This window comes from Coturnix japonica, chromosome 23 (genome assembly GCF_054131305.1).
Source record: "Coturnix japonica strain WE chromosome 23, WE-NBRP24, whole genome shotgun sequence".
NCBI classification, from domain to species: domain Eukaryota; kingdom Metazoa; phylum Chordata; class Aves; order Galliformes; family Phasianidae; genus Coturnix; species Coturnix japonica.
The window spans coordinates 9,093,922-9,111,075 of record NC_140685.1 but is presented as its reverse complement, the minus strand read 5'-3'; the positions used below and the strand labels follow the sequence as shown (position 1 = coordinate 9,111,075).

The 17,154-nt window shown below is 42.1% G+C and overlaps 2 long non-coding RNA genes across 2 annotated transcripts in view; one reads left to right on the top strand and one right to left on the bottom strand.

Moving 5' to 3' along the window:
* LOC107322316 (uncharacterized) overlaps positions 1-17,154 on the top strand; it is a 184,392-nt gene that overhangs the window by 116,118 nt on the left and 51,120 nt on the right. The window contains exon 4 of the long non-coding RNA XR_001558890.3: positions 9,570-9,733. This is a non-coding gene — a long non-coding RNA (uncharacterized LOC107322316). The remainder of the gene's footprint in view (positions 1-9,569; positions 9,734-17,154) is intronic.
* Positions 15,644-16,840, bottom strand: LOC146757343 (uncharacterized). Its single transcript, XR_014936924.1, has 2 exons — positions 16,677-16,840; positions 15,644-16,242 (listed from the first exon to the last, which is right to left on the bottom strand). It is a non-coding gene; the product is annotated as an uncharacterized LOC146757343 (long non-coding RNA).

Below are 17,154 nucleotides of genomic sequence, written 5' to 3'. Positions count from 1 at the left end.
TCAGAACTCAAACTTCACTTTGGATACTCATTCTCTCCTCTTGCAGACTCTCCCTGTCTTTGGCTGGTGGGAGATGCTCCCTGTGCCACTTCTCCTTTTCCTGTCCCTCAACAGAGCATGGCTCATCCCTGGCCTTTTCCATTAAGTGGGTTCATGTCTGCCATCTTCCATGTAGTCATTGCATGGAGAGGGGATTAGAGACACCTCCATCCTCCCTCTAAAGAAAGAAGTCTTATCAAAAATGTTTCCATCTCTGGTATTTCCTCAGCACTTTGCATGTCTCTTTTTCCCTCTCTCATGGTCCTATTCTTGTGTTGACCAATCTGCAAAGAGGCGTAGGATATTCCTTAAAACTGGTTTTAAACCCTTTAGAAGATTTTGCATGTAGTTTGATAGATGAAGAATGACAAGGAAGGACAGGTTCCATGCTTTAAAAAGTGTCACGTGTCAGTGAGTGCTCTGGCTTTTGGAGATGTGTGCAATGGAGGTAGAAACTAGCAATACCTGTAAATATAACCCATTTTTTATTGGCAGAACAGTGACATCTATTGTTCAATATTATATACATCTGTGACACTCCGAACAACTGCCTACAGGTATTGAACAGATCCTTCTCAGTTTTATTAGATGCAAACATGCACAGTCAAATTATTGATTCAAAGAAATATGTAATAACACATGTAGTAATGCTTCTGGACAGCCATGCAAAATTAAGTCTAATTCATTTTGTCACACTGTAATTAACAGATCAATGCAGACTGATGCACAAAAAGAGACACCTTCTGTTATGGAAAGTGTCAGAAGATGCTGCTTGGTGAACCCTGCTTGCCAGCCACACTGCTGGCACGGCTGCATCCATGCTGTGTCTTCCACACTGTGAACACTCGGAGCCTGGCAGCGCCCTGCAGCATGTTTCTCCCAGCAGGGCTGCCTTTGAATTCACCCACAGTGTGGTTTCATAACCTCTGCCCCTCTACAACCCCTGGACTTGAGTAAGGGAACACTGGAGTTGTAAGCAGGCTGCGGGCAGGCAGTGAAAGACACCACAGCTCATTGACTTTTCACTGAGCATTTGCTTCAAGGCACAGTGACCTAAGCTGGTGCTGGGTCTTACCCAGGCCACTAAAACTTGTACAAAATAGCCCCGAGGGTGTGTGACAGCTGCAGCACACTGGGTCCTTGCTCTGGGAGTTTTCAGACCAGGTTTTACAATGGAAACTTAATTCCAAAGCATCAGGCTGGGGCAGTTACAAGAGAGTAACTTTTCTGTAAGTCTTTTCTTCTAGCCCTATTTGATTCTCTCCTCAATTTCTCTCATTCCCTTTAATAGAGGATACAGAATTCAAATAGCAAAGATTTTAATATAGCAGTAATTAAATACAGGGGCTATTCAGTGTGTCAGACACTGTGGCTGATTAGACTTTCTGATTCGTGGGCTAGAACTCAAGGGAACAGCAACTGTCTCTTTTACTGCCATGTCTATGAAAACAGCAGAAGGCTGTGTGTGCTCATTACTATTTTATGTGATTCTGAACATGAGAGAAGTGGAGAGAGCAGAGCTGTAGGAAGATATTTTCAATAATTTTAATGGAATACTATGTTTAATTCTTACATAAGCAAACTCGGGATAAGCAATTATTCTCAGTAAAAATATTTGATACTGGTAAATGAAGCAGTGTAGTTCTTTTTAAGCCATAAGCTTTGATACAAGGATGCAAAAATTTAGGAAGTGTGAGTAAAGGGAACACATTGCCTATAGAGCATGCTGTGAAGATAGCACTGAAATATATCCTAAACTTTCAGCTTACACTTAAAGTCTATTGGTGTACATAAATGCTTTTTTGAATAGCCATAGCATTTTCTTAAATTGAGGATATAAAGATAGGGAATGTTCTGTAACCTACCAGGCCTACCATTGTTTGAGAAAGAAACCAGAGTAAATAATGTCTTATCCTCAATGGATCTGCACATAGATGGGCTTTTCCAGTTCTCCATTCAACCATCAAGGCTGTAGCATTAAAAACTCATATTAAAAATCTTGGGTTAAAATCTACATCTCAAGTTTTTCATGTATTGTCCTCCAGAGTGATGTAAACTCACATCTAATTTCCTATGCTCATGTCTCCCTTTTCAGATGCTCTCCACACAGTAGCACCCAGCTGCAAAATAACAGCAGCTGTGTTTTTAAGGGCCAGTATTGAACCCCTGTGCTTTCCAAAGACAGAGAAAAATAAATTTTATAGGAACAAGTAACATAGATTTCATAAATAAACAAGTTTCTGAGGGTTTCACTGTTCTCTTACTCAAGAAAACTCAGGGACAGGGAGAGTTTGAGAAACTGTGTGTGTCTGGAGATAGTGCACCATCATCAGTTTGGATCTGAGTCTGTAGGTTTCTTTTGGTAGGAACACCACCTCTGATGGGCATGAGCAGCCAGCAGCAGCACACTGGGCAGGGGAAGGCCTTTACCCTCCGGGAAAGCTATGCAGAACTGCATGCAGAATTATGCTGCTCAGCATCAGGGCCAGCTTCTTCTTTCTTTCTTCTCCCAAAAACCGCTTCAGGAAAGCAGTGCCCTAAGATAAGGGAATGCAGTTTGCTAATGCATTTTTAAATATGCCCTGCTCCATCAGCACTGGTTTTACAGCTCTTTGGAAAATCTGGCCCATGCGAGAACTGAGCTTTTCTATTGCTTTTTTGGCCTCACATGTGCCCATCAGGTACCCGTGGGGACAGCGGCTTGGAGAGCCTTATTCCTAGCACAGGTAGCAGGCTGACTGGTCCCAAGGAGTTTGTGAAAGGAGGAAATCCTTTTTTTAAGTGCATGCTGACACCTGGCAGAACTAATGGGGTTGCTGGGCTGGCAGCAGCTCTCGGGGAAAGTATTGGTAACTTGCAGCACTCTCAAAGACCCCAGGCAGTCATAACGAAGCCTGGCCTCTCCAACCTCTAGAGAGGCAATTCTGCTTCTTTGGTTTTTATGGAGAAAACCCTGAGGTCTCTTATTGAGTCTCTGCATGGTGCCGGCTCATTGTGCCAAAGCATCACCGTGACTGGAATGAGGGAGAGGCTGCGAGTCAGGCTCAGAGCAAGGAGAGGAATAACCCCTTCCAGGTGAAGTTGCCTTTGACTCCTCTCACTGCAGAGATGCAATTTCTCATCTTCTTCATGTCTGCAGCTGAGGTCAGTGTGCCCCCAGACCTGCCTACTGTGGAGGCACTGAGGGAAGCGGCTGCTCCTGGGGCTGAGGGGCAGTTTATTCTGGAGAGATCTCAGAGACCTGAGAGCTGCATCACCCCAAAATTCAGAGGGCACCATGCAGTTCATGCCCCCCTGAAATCCCAGTCCTGTATGTGTGCATTGTCTGTGAACATGCATCCCTTCAAATTGCACGAGCAGAGTGTGAGTGAGAGTAGATTCTAAAAAGTCAGCATTAGCAAAATGTTGGCAGCCCCTGGTCCAAGCAGAGAGCAGTAATTTATTATCCATTAGGTGACTGTCAGTCAAAGAGGACTAACAGAGCAATGAACTTCAAAGAGGTCTGCAGAGCTATGCCCATGCTACTAGCTGGCTATCAGAAAGGGCAGGTTGGTAAGATGAATGGTTTCCTCTACTTCAGACACTCTATCTTTCACTCTGGTGACACATACAGCTCTCTCTCATCAAGCAAGACTGTCAGGTATGCCCTGTGAATGTAGTCTACTCCAATACAACTGCATATTTTACTGTTTCAGAGGAAAGAATTTGAAGTTTTTGTGTTCTCCTGCAGCTCTTCCAAGTGCAGACTGCTCCCAGGGTGGCAGCCAGCTGTGGGACTGCAGGGTGATGCTCAGAGGCATCGTTCCTCTCTGTTGCTCCATTACATTCAGCGTGTCAGGGCTCAGGTGTCAGCCTTCTTACCTGAGATCCATCAAGCTGCAGGCTCCTCCAAGGTGAGTCCTCAATCACTCTTCAGTAAAAACTGAAATTCAGGATTTACTAATGCCAGAGTGAAAGCATGAGAGGTTCACAGACCCCATCTCTGGGAAAAGGGTCTCTTTGGTCCAAAACGACCTGAAATATTTCATCCCACCCTTGATCCAAGTGAAAGAGAAGCATTCCTGGGAGCAGCAAGTAATGTGTGTTTTGAAATGGTTTCTGTAATGCAGGTGCAGGTGGTTTCCCAGCGTGCTGCCCTAATGTGTCAGTATTTCCAGCAGGCCACCCCACCCCTGAACACACAGTGTCACTGCTGGGATGCTGGGGGAACTTTATTTCTCCATCAGACTTTTAAGTCATTTGAGAGCTCCTCTCTGAACACACTGCACAGAGCAGCCTGGAGCACTCTCATGGTGGGGAATTAATCCACTCCCTCACATGCTCTCTGGCTCCATCCTTCCTTCCTCACTTCTTTCTGCACTGACATTTGTTACCATTCTTTGGCTTGCAAATTCAAATGAAAGAGTAACCGAACTTTCAGGCTCCCTGGAGGCAACTGGAAATGGTCCCAGCCTCAGACAGCAGCTCGAAATGCAGGCTGGTATTCCCCACCCTTATTGCCATTGCAGCGCTGTGTACATGTTTATCTGTCGTACTCTAATAAGCTGTATGTGAACAGCTAGCTTGTTTATTCTCTAAGGATAGATTAGAGCAGCCAGTCTCTACCAGGAATAAGTAAAAGTTGAATTATTTATTTTCTTTTGTTTGTAAGAAGCTTCTGGCATGATGGATGAAAGGTCAGAAATAATTAAGAATTAAGAAGAAATAATTAAGTACTGTGTACTCAAATAGAAGAAATGTTTGTAAAAGAGTGAAATGAGTGAAGTACAACAGCTCTCATCTGGCCCAGCTGTGGTCTTGTGATGGGAAGGAAGTTTCTTTTTGGTGTTACATGAGCTTCTCTTGAAGGATGGAGAGATGTCTGTTATTTTATGTGAAACCATCACTCATATCCTCTTTGAAAAGCAGTATGTAAGGGAAAATTAGAGCCAGTTTATAATGGTGAACTGACAACCTGTTTAAAAAATGGACTCCTGTTGCTTTGTTGGTATTCGGTTCATTTTGCATTGCCTTAATACATGGTTAGGTGGAAGCATGACGTATTTAGGAAGATCCTTTAATTATCACCCTGATCACACAAGGAACACAATTGTCTGAAACGGGTTTAAAGAAAAAATACGTGCCAGGGATGATGTTGTCAATAACCCCCATTGCTGGATTCTCCATTTGAGAATAAGTAGCCTAATATGCTCACTTCGATTTAAGAATGGAATACATTAAAGGTATTTGGAATGAAGAAGTAATCTCCTTTCCCATTTCAGCACAAGCTGAGTCCATCCCACATAATCATACTTTTTACTCCATACTGATTCCACGATTGCTCCTAAAAACAGACTGTGTAGGTTTAAAGCCAATTGCTGCTCGTGGGTAAGCAAAAAGCGATGTTTTACCTGAGGGGCCACAGGAAATACACATCTCACCTTGCGTTCCAGCTCCTGGAGTATAATTAATGGATGTGAAATGCTTTGAGATCCTCAGGTAAAAGATAGTTTATGAGTGAGTACCTTGGCTAGCCTGCCCTGGAGATCAGTGGAGGTAAAAGCAGGAGCTGCTGCAGGGGAGGGAGAACAGCAGGGCTGCCCAGGGGGCCTTTAACAACCTCACCTCTTTGTATCCATCACAACAGGGAACCTATAACCAGTGGGTTACACAGTTATGTTATTGAATGTCTTAGGTAGAGTCCTATTAAACTCAGTAGGCCATCAGATTAAGCACCTACCCTTTTCTCTCAGACGGTTTTAAGGTTAAAGTCACATGGAGTATTTCAGAGCTGTCAAACAGATGTATTTTGCCCGAGCTGAGTGGAATCCAGCTGTTCAAAGAAACAGAGGTTTTCCAAGAGTTCTGGGGTAGTTGGGTTCCCAGCGTCAAAGGAGGGTCACCAAACTTTAGCCTTTTGTTTCTCTGAGGCCTTTGAAAATCCTCAGTGTGATCAAAAATGTTCAAGTTTTTGGCTTCTCTGGGAACGGGACCTTCTTACAGCTGGGAAAGTCCTCTGCTCTGTACTCTCTGAGGTGATTCATCTTGTACATATTTGAGGCTCCATCATTTATTATTAGACTCCTTAATTTACCATTCTGAAATTCATTATATACATTACAGGCGATGTGATGCTCCCTGACCCCCATCCCTTGTGCTGCCAGCTCTCTCTTGAATCTTTTGAAACAAGGATGGTGAAATGTCCTCTCAGTTGAGGGATTTTTCTTCCAGGCGACTTCCCTGAAACAGCCTTGAGTTTGCATAGTGAAATGTATCTCTGAACATAATGTACAGCAGTATATGGGACGTGTAAGATTCATTGACTTAGCCAGGTTTAAAAATCTAATCCTTGTTCCCTAAATCTTTGATGAAACATTATTTTAGCTTGAAATGTTATGTGGCGTGTAGTAATTCTTCCTCAGACATAAAATTTTATTTCTACTTCAAGCCTGTTTTGGAAACAGGCACTTTCAGCTTACTGCAACAACTGCCACAATAGGAGAAGTCTTTTGTGATGCTGGAGAGCAAGGTGCCCCAGTGCTTTGTGATGTAAAAACATTTAATTAGAGGAAAAAACCCAACAGATTGTTATTACAGAATTACAGCATTATTAGTGCTGGGAATATGGAGGTGAGTCCCCTGTTGAATCCAACTGCAGAGGACTGTCTGATTTTCAGAGGGTTGCTCCCAGCTGACATTGCTTGGAAACTGGGTCACTGTGTAGGTTCAAACTGCAGGAGGTGGATGCACCAACTGCAGTCTACAGGAACCAGGGTGCTCCGACAGCAATGTGGTTGTGTGCCAGTCATCACGTTCCACTTAGCAAATGCACCCACCGAAGGGAAGCGCTGTCAGTTCATCCTGCTGAAGAAGGTCTCAATATTGTCAAGAGCCCATACTTGTTTCAACTGAGCTGGTGCCTGGTGTCTCAATCCAGTAATCATAAAGATACAGCTTACAGCAAGTCATATTTCATTGCTTTGAAAACCTGTACTTATTTTGCCAGTTAAAAAGTTCTACAACTAGAAGCTGCTCTTTTTGTGAATCTTTTAAAGTTAATATCCATCTGAATGCAGGGTGAGAGGTGTGGAGAACTCTCTAGTTTTTATTTCCCATTTAAGCTGTTCGACATCACCTGTTTTTGAGTTGCAGTCAGATGTTCTAAGCTCTGGTATAGGTGTTATCCTTACTACCACTGCACATTCTCATTTAATCATTTTTAAACATACCAACCCATTTATAGATTATAAAAGTCATGAATGAGGTTAATGTATAATTAATGAGCAAAAGTGTTCGTGATGACAGCTTGGAATAATGATGAATGAGCTGAACAAAAGATCTCAGAAGATGTCCAAGGTCAGCTCACACATGAATGCGTTAATGTTTCCTGACACAGCTCTATTTCCTTCTGATTTCCTATTTTAAACAGATTTGTTATTCTTACAGAGCTATTAAGCCATTTAAAGTGACCTCCGAGTGAGGAGTGCTTCTTCCTGGTAGCCCTCTGTACCATGGCAATGGCTGGGCTGGGGACTCAGTGTGCAGACGTAGCCTGATGGAAGAGGAGGGGTGTGTGTGGCTGGAGCAAATGCATCCCATCTTGGGATGGCAAGAAAAAGGCAGACAAAGACATGACTATTGCTATAAATCTACCAAACCAAAATAATTAAGGTAAAATTAGAGGTATTCTGGATAAACTGTCACTTGTAATGGATACGATTTAGGCTGAATTAGCATCAGTCTCCAGCACTGCGTATTTAGAAATTGCTTTCATTTTATCACAATTGCCAACTCAACTTTTGCTTAGATGAAGATGAATTTAACAGGACATTTATCTGCTGATGATTGTCTATAAATAGGATAAAAGCAAAGCAGAGACAAACAAAAAATCCTTTGCATCTCCTGCAGTGCTGTATGAGCAGAGTGGTACATCACCGTGCAAACACACACTGTGCCTTTATAATTTTATAAGCTGAAATATAAGAAAGATCTGAAAATAAACCAAAATAAAAGTGACAAAATAGAGCATAACTGCGGCGTTATATGTACTGTATAAAATGACTGATCTGCTCAGGGTCAATGAAATCTGTAAGACCTACCTCAGCTTGGTACTTGAGCATGTAAGATCCAGCCATCAAAGCAGGATGTAAGCATCGGGCTGCATTACAGCCAGCATCGCTCGGAACACGAGACATTCATGACCTTAGTCAGCAAAGCAGATGAATAGGTGACTTTTCTTCCATGGTTAACATCATGGAAGATACCTTCTGCGATGTGTTCACATATCCCAGGACTAAGTGCTGGGCTGATGTGTTTCTGTGGGGAAGACAAAGGGTTTCAGTGCCACGCAGCATGGCAGAGAGGTTGCATAGGTAGACACAGAGGTGCAGTTTGCACAGCCTTGCTGGCTGGGGCCCTTGGCTCTGCTGAGGATCCAAGGAACTTTCCTTTGTTTTCTGTCTCAGCGGAGAGCAAGGCATTGATCTCGCTCAGCTGCAAAGCACTGAGGATATGAGAGTGGGAGGGAACTGAGTTTACTCTACTCTTCACAGCACTTTCTGTCACTCTAATAACTTCATAGATAGGAAATTTTGCTTGGAATAAAGCACAGCCATGTCACAAGTCTGACAATGGAAAACTAAGTGCCCAAAATATCTTTCTCTGGATTTTCCCCTTTTCTTCCTATATTTTCTTTCACCTGCTGGGCTCCATTCAGTATTCAGGTTACATAAACCTCACATGTTCTCTTTTCAAGGGGCAGCGTTCTATTCAAGTTTATTATTTTCTTTGCTATTCCTGCTCTTTTTTTCTCTCTCTGCATTGCCTACTGAAGCAATATCTTTCTAAAGATACAGATATAAGATTAAGATAGAAGATAAGATGAGATAAGCGATACTTCTTCTAAAAGAAAATATTCCTGAAATGTGGCAAATCCTGCAGTGTTAGTTTTAAAAGCAAACATTTCTCAATGCACGCTCATCCACTCACCTTGGATAGTGTACATCCTCTGACATGATGTACTGTGATTCCTCGACATGCTTAGATAATGACTGATCTGACAGCACCCTCCAGGCACAAGATTTTATCTTGACTGGGGGGAGTTGCCATCATGCACCGTGAGTTAGAGAAAATCAGAGAATACCAGGCCCTCTGTACAGACCCAGCTGGCACAGGTCAAATTCAGGCATCATGGATGTCATGAGTGCAAGAACTGATCTCTGTAAGCAGTGAAAGTAAGTGCCTGAAGCTGGAAAAAGAGTTCAGTTTGGGGGCTGGACAGTGTTTTTAGTTTAGTTTTGTGGGGGGTTTTTTGTTGTTTTTGTTATTTTTATGGGAGTAGAATCAATGGAACTATAGTTCATTTTTTCAGGAAGTGGAAGCTGCAGTAAGCAATGTCCCACTCGATTGGTAGAATTTAGGAAATGTATGACCAAGATGTGTAGGCCATGTGATGTGCATAGGTTGCTAATTAACCAATTTGGACATAGTTCTGAAAGGTGATATGAGGTTTAGAAGCCTAAATAGCTAATCCCTTTCTTTTGTCTTTACAGTTTAGAGCCCTGTGTAATATACACATGAAACCTGCAGCACCCTTCCTTACCATGAACGCACATCAACACACTGTGATTCTTGTGGACTGTGCAACAAGAGGAGAGTCCTACAGCTGCTCCCTGCTAAGGTTCATCTCTGCTCATCACCAAAAGGAAAAGAGCAGGTATGTGGATGTTTCTGACTGTATCATTAGGTTGCTAGTGGGAGAAAATGGAAGACAAATACTGGTCATCCCTTAATATTTTGATATAAATTCTTCTTTCAGCAAGTCAAGAAGTTGTGGGTCTGAGTTGGGGTGTATGCTATACTCTGTATGAGGTTTGCTTCTTGCACAGGCAGTGCAACAGCCAAGCGCAGTTTCTATTTCAGTGCTTCAAATATTATTTTTCCCCACACATTCTGTTTCTACTGTGTTTCAACAAGTGCCGAGTTACTGATCTTGCTGTGCTGTGCACCAGGAGGGTCACATTCACCCTGCAATAGAAGGTGCAGAAGCTTGGATGGAAACTGAAAATATGTCTGGGTGCTTTTGTATTCGAGAGCCCTGGAGCCCTTCCTTGGGTAGTGGTCGATAGCAGGGACTTCAGGTTTGAGGCACATGGTTACAACAATGGCTGAAAGTGGAGTCGTTATTATGATGAGAATTTTCATGCTCAACAGAGATGTGGTGAGGCTCAATATCCTCTTGAATAACAGCTTTTCTTACTGCAAACAGAAAAGAGCAATTATGTTTTCAGGTTCATGCACTAGTTCTGGTCTCTTGGAGCTCAGAACGTTGTTCTTGGCAAAATCTCTCGTAGTCGAGATGGCTGTTCAGCTCCAGATTGCAACCTCGGGGTCTCTTCCAACTTTGCAGTTTTTGATGTTATTTGGAGATTTTTAGTGAAATTTGCACTCCACACTTGAGAAGAGCTGTTCACAGCATAAAATGCACCTCACCTCTTGGCAAAAGTTCTTCTCAGTGCCCCATGTCCAGGTGTAACTTCTAGGTATCATTTTCCCATTGTATTTAGCATTGTAATCTCTAACAGCTCTCATCCTTACTAGTAAAACAGACACTGAGGCTCAAAGTCGTATGTCAAGGAAACAGAATTCTGTGGCAAAAGCAGAATTCAAGCATCCCTCAAGAATTCATGGGCTGGACTTTAATTTTTCCAGTTGTTAACTGGAATTTAACTACGTGTTAAAAAAAACACAGCAGCAGGAACCATACAGAACAAGGTGGAAAGGAATAGGGGTTCCTTAGATGCTGAAACAGTGACTTTCATTAGAATAGAAAGCAAATTGCCACCAGGTAGACAGGTGAGAAAACTAGAAATACCAGCCCTCTGTCACTGTAGTGGGGAATTTACTCTTCAGAATGTAGTTTCACTTCAGATACGTTTTTAGACAGATGAACACTTGTGTTTTAATTCAGGTGCTGGGAGTTACCTCCCTCCCTTCCAGCTCCGTGTATGGCTGTTAGGTAAGTGATGGTTGGAGTGCAGTCTGTGGAAGCTTGCACATGGAGAGAGCAGATTTCCAGGGCTTGAAGCCACAGGCAGGAAGAAAACATGATTCTGATTCTTTTATTTTCCCCCTTCAGCGAGTTGGCCAGGTTAACTAACCATCATTTCAATCTGTCCTTAACATTGAGGCTGTGAAGATTTGCAACAGATAAAATAATTCTGAAAAGCTCCTATTGTTTAGCTATCAAGGCCAACTCATCTGCAAAGTCTTTGGGAAGATTTTGTTTCACCTGAGTTACAGAACACGCTCACACAATGTTTTTTGTGCCATTAATTATTTAAAGCTTGCTATTTTGCATGAATAGAAAAACTGGAGCCTTCTTCTCCAACAACAGTATCAGCCCGCCCCAAAGAACACAGGGCAGATGAGAAGGGACATTCCTGAAACATCCTGTAGGATGCTGGAAAAGGGAGAAAAAGGGAAATGAGGTTAAATCCCTGTTGGGGCAGTGGGACACGCCTCCAGCCCTGCAGATCTGGCAGCAGAGCTTTGAGGCTGTTCTCAGTGTTTCCAGAGTTCTCACTTTTAAGATGATTGTTGCATTTATAGTAGGCACAAGCCTTGGTGCCTTCAGTTTGCATTTGGCGAGATGATTCCTTTGTTCATCAGCCTTCTGAGGCAATGTGAGCATTATGACTTAGCTGAACAGCACTCAGGTTTGTTGGCTGGGGTGAGGATGTGACCATTTTAGTTGCAGGAGGGATGTGGCTGTGGGACAGGGCAGTGGCTGCTTCACACCCATATAACCCCACTGAGCTCACCCTTCAGGATCTGAATCCCAGTTTCATGTTGGCTCTTTGAGGTCCATGTTCAATCTTCTGATATGCTTAGAGAAAAATTTCTCAAATGAAATCCTTAATGACCTTTTGAAAGGTTCCAGTAACCAATATGGAAGAGAAACAGCTTTTAAAGCTTTGGAAAGTTGATTTTTTTTTTTGTTGTTACTTTTGTTTGTGCAGAAGAGATCGGTCGTTTTGAGCCAGCTGTATTTGGCAGCTTCTGTCCAAAGGAGGGGATGCCGAGCTGGGGTAGCACTTGGCAGAGTTCTGTAACACCCTCATTATTGTCTGTGTTCTGTTCTTTCACTAATTTCATCTATTAAATAAATAAATGAGTGATTTTGCCAGATGAATTTTTTTTTGTATGAGAGGATCTTTTTGTAACGTTGCCATCTTTCAGTGGTAATTATCCAGTCCCACAGCTGTTGCCTACAGGCAGGTTCGAAATGATAATTTTATAAGGTGTACAAATCACCATAAACATAAATAAAAACAAGAGTTGAGTGCCGAGTCAATAGAGATCAGTGAAATGAAAAAGACAGGGGTCTGGATGACCAGATTACCGTGTTAGCCAAGGATGCTTGTTATCTGAGTTTGTGATTGTGATCCGGGTTTGGTTGATTGCAAAACAGAGCAATTAAGACTCACAAACTTAAAAATTATACAAGTGATGAAGCATTTAAACCATGAGCAATTCCAGTGAGTTATTTACTTCTGCTCAGATTCACGGTGCAGAGTTGAGAAGAATTTGTGATGCAGGAAGTCAAGTAGATGTGTCATGTTTTGGAGGATGAAAGCAGGCCAGCATGAAAGCTTTGTGGAAACGCAAACGTCAGACAGCCCCAAACTCTGGAACTCTGCATGCAACACTTAGCTAACACACTGACTCATGCATTTGGATGAGGATCCTTCCAACATATGGTCTGAAATGGGTCTCTCCTGTAAATTTCATGGAGTTATTTTCTTTATAGCTTTACTCTTCTGAAGCCTAGTAAAAATGCCCGTTCTCTGTTTATTCTGGCTACTTAGACTAGCGGTTATATAATGTTCATGAAACAGAAGCAGCATATAATCTTTATGGTTAGTAATATCTCTCCTCAGCAAAAAGCTGCCCACCAACAGGAATTCTCTTATTCCCAGGATGCTTTTTGGTGTTGGCTTTTTGGCAAAACCAAACAGCTACAGCCCAGTGGGAGCCATTTTGTAACTGATTGACTGTTCCCTTCTTGCTTGTGAATATTCATAACTTTCATTGCTTCCTTATTTTCCCTTTCTTATTCCTGAGGTGATGATAGGAGAGAAAAGCCTAATTTTGGCTCATAAAGCTGCCAGATTTCAGGATGATTTTGTTGTGGGTGTTTTCAAAAGAGAGCAGAGGAGGCTGCAAAGAGAGGACGAGAAGTTTGTGTCAGTGTATTTAGCATTTAGGAGGGGGTTAGAAAGCTGATGGGTGTTTTCAGTCCCCTGCTACAGTTCAAACGTTTGCACTGTACAGACACAATACTGTGACATTTTTTATTTAAAACCATGGGGCACTGATGGAGATCTGTAATCCCCGATCTTGCTCTCATTTTCATGCAGCTCCACAGTAGCTCCATTGATCCAGTGGATAAGCATTGGCTAAAAGGAAAAGCAGGAGTGAAATCATACGTCTTCTGGGTTTAATTATGAGAAAACATGTTGTACATTTGAATTCCAAGAAAAGTATAAATTAAGTGGAGAAGGAAGTTGAGAAATTCAGATGATTTGGCTACTAAATTCAAAGTGGACATGGATGAAGATGGTAACCTTTACTTGAATGGCATCAGAGGTTACTGGGATGAATATTTATAGGCAATATGTGCATTACTTACATGCTCCAAGGCAGCAGTTTAGTAATGTCCTTCCAGTGCAGGCAGTGGCCGTGCACCCAGCGATGCAGTGCCTGGTGATGGAGGATTGTGTTCATTGTGCAGAGGCTGCAGGGCAGGGAGGGGAGCAGCGTTGTGTTTGAGTTTGTATTTGAATCAGGTGCAAAGGCCAGCAAAAGCACACAGCTCTGAGTAAAGAACATTCAGGGCTCCATAAATCATTGATCTAATGTTGTTATGCTACAATGGCAAATTATGCTGGTTTTGTCTCTGCAGTTAGACAGTGCAACAGATGGCAAAGATTTGCACAGCAAGTAACGTTCTTGGCAAAGCAAATTTTATGAATTTATAGTTGAAGAGTTAGTTGAGATGCAGTGGAGGATCTGCACCAAAGGGGGAGTGGGGGAAAACCAACTTTTTTTTATAATCTTCCTTCCACTTAAGGGAAAAAAAAAACAAAAAACAACACTGAAACCAAATTTGACACGTTTGCCTAACAAGAGGTGCTATTATACCAGCAGTTTCCATTCCTGTTTGTGCTGCGGTGGGAAAAACTGCCAGCATTGGATTATCCAGGAGGCTGTTTCCAATGGGGAACTGCACAGTGGGCAGCAATGACTTGGGTTGGGTGTGTGTGGGAGGCCAGCAGTAGGACATGGCATGTTGGCAGCACCAAAAGCATGGCTTGTCCTTGTGCTTCCCACAGCTGGCACTCTGAGCCCTATGGGTGTGAAGGAAAGCTAAACCCTATTCTGGAGAGAGGAACCATAGAAGTGTGGCAGTGTCTGATGGAAACACAAACTGCTCTATAATCTCATTTCTCATCTTTAATTCATTGCTACGTAAGAGTCGTAATTTTACACTACAAAGACTGTAATTACGTTGTAGTTTATATTACAGTTATTGTGCGATTTCAGTGCCTTTCAGGTACATAATTATCTGTTAATAAAGCCGAGCAGTTAATATTTAGAGAACCTTTTGCTTCAAGAGAATAATTCTGAAGACACGTGCCACGAGTCCTAGTCATGAGAACAGAATTCTTGTCCTTGGTTTCTTTGTTTGGAGAAAATACAGACGATGATTCCTCTGAGTGCCATCAGACCTCACTTCCATCAGGCCAGGGCTGTGCTGATGACTCATTTCGCTTTGATTTTAATTTGTGTGTGTGTGTATCAGTAAGACACAGCACTTCTGGGGGAGGGAGAAAACCGACCCAAGGATAAAACAGATAGTATTTGTTCATTTCTCTACTGGTTCACCCTCAGAAAGAAGAAAGGCAGGCAGCCTGGCCTCACTCGAGGTAGTGATTTTTCAACACTTTTGATAAATTTTTTACAGATTTTTTCTCCAGGTTCTTCTGTATGATTCCTGCATGCAAAATAACTTCACTCAGCTGTGTATTCTGTGCTGTTCTGTCAAGCAAGCCAGCACATGCATTTGCCTAAAGGATGCAAAGTCCTCAGTGACTCAGGCCTGGATACAGCTGAACTTACAAACTCCTCTCCACAGAACTCAAAGTAACCTCAGCATCAGAAAGACTTTTGGTAGTCTGCCTCTGTGTCCGGTGCCTGAGATGTGAAGGAACACGCTGTCTTGTTCTTGTAGCAGGGTTAATGGGACGTGGGAATGTTATTGTAGTCCTGTGGCAAAGTTGTTCTAAATCTGGTGACCTTGTTAGGAGGCAGAGAATTCTCCTGGTCACCCGTTCTCATCAAGTCTCCATGAGGGCAGATGGTGATGCTTGACATTCAGCTTTAGTTTTACCGGGCTATTTCCTGGATCTGTGTTATGCTATGGATGTCTTTTTATATTTGTTTAACTGTAATAAACCTGAGAAAAATATTTAGCCTTAGTTTCCCTTTGCAAGTAAACTGTATGTATCACTGTATCGAGATGCAAAGTGCATATACTTAAAAGAAACTTTCCATCTTTGGGGCTGGAAAAAGTAAAAATAATATTTTTTTTAATTAAAAAAACCTAAAGTTTTCAAAAGTGAACATACAATTGGGATTCTGTTCTATTAGCTTTGGGGTTCTAAACATTTTGCCGCTTCACATCGCAAGATCTTCCACTGTATTGTCCTAAAAAAAATTCCATCTGTAAAAGAACAGAAGAAGCAAGGCGTTTTCCCCTTCAATTTAATTGTACTTTAGGCTTTTTTCTTCCTCTTCGGTTGTTGTTGCCAGAAGCTGGCATAATTTGATTTGATGGCGTTACAGAAAGAAGTTTCTCAGGTTCATATGCAATCATCTGGGTCTAATACGATCCAAGGCAATTTCCAAGAGAAAATCTGATCCTCAGACTCCTGTTCCATTTTAAAACCAACTTGCTGCGTAAGGTGTTTCTCAGCAGCCTGGCTCTTTTCACCCTTATTTGATAAAGGATCCTTTTTTTTGCTGTGTGTGAAAACACACTCAGCTGGGCAGGGTTATTCAGCATTGTCATGAACTTCATAGTTCTCAGCCGATGTCTCTAAGGGTATGTATTACTTTGAGATCTCCTTCAGATGTTCAGTGCTCGTAACGGAGCATTTTCTGTTGACAGAAAAAAAACCCCACCAAAATCAATCTACCCAGTGCAGTTATCTAAATGAGCAGATATTCCATGACAACAACGTTTAACTGGTAAAGCAGTTTTCAAAAGACCAACTAAAATTGTATTCTTGTGCAATTCAAGATAGAGCTGGAAACTGTTCCGTTATAGGTTTGACTTCTCTAAATTTATATTAGTTAGGGAACTTTCTGCTTTATTTCTAAACTTCAGAAACCTAAAGAACATCCCCTTTCCCTCCACTCACTACTAAAGGAAGGTTGAGATACAACTCATTTTTCTTGGATTCAGCAGCTTGAGTGAAGAAGATCAGAGAGAAATCCTCAAACCTCTTATCTGCCATAAGCGAGTAACAAGATCAAGTTAAACAATGTCACATAGGAAGCCCTGGGGAATAAATTAAGGTCATCGCACTTACGAGTAATTGCCATAGAGGGATGCAGCTGGCCACAACTTTCCCAAAACAATGAAAGCTTTCCGGACAGAGAAATTGATGTTTTGTTGCTTTTCAAAGGTTTCTTTGATGGTCTCCTTTTCAGCAAACAAGAAGATGCTGAGAGTTAAGTGATTTCTAGTGCTTCCTTAATGACTGTGTTTAATTTTCTTGGTAAGTGCTTGAAATCTGAAACTGGGAGGGAGGGGGAGAAAAAGGGAGGTGGAACAGAATCGATGACTTTTAATTTTCTCTGATGTGTCTTCAGATAAAAAGTAAGTCTCCTGCAGCTGAATTAGTTAAAATAGGAATTGATATTGCTATTCTTCATCCTGTGAGACTTTATTTACTTGCAGAGTGGAGAATCTATTTTCTTCTATTATGGCAAGGCTTCTATTTTTAAACTAATTTCCTGAAGTACCAGTGCTGAAGAGATACTCATCTCTTCCTTTACTCCCCACTC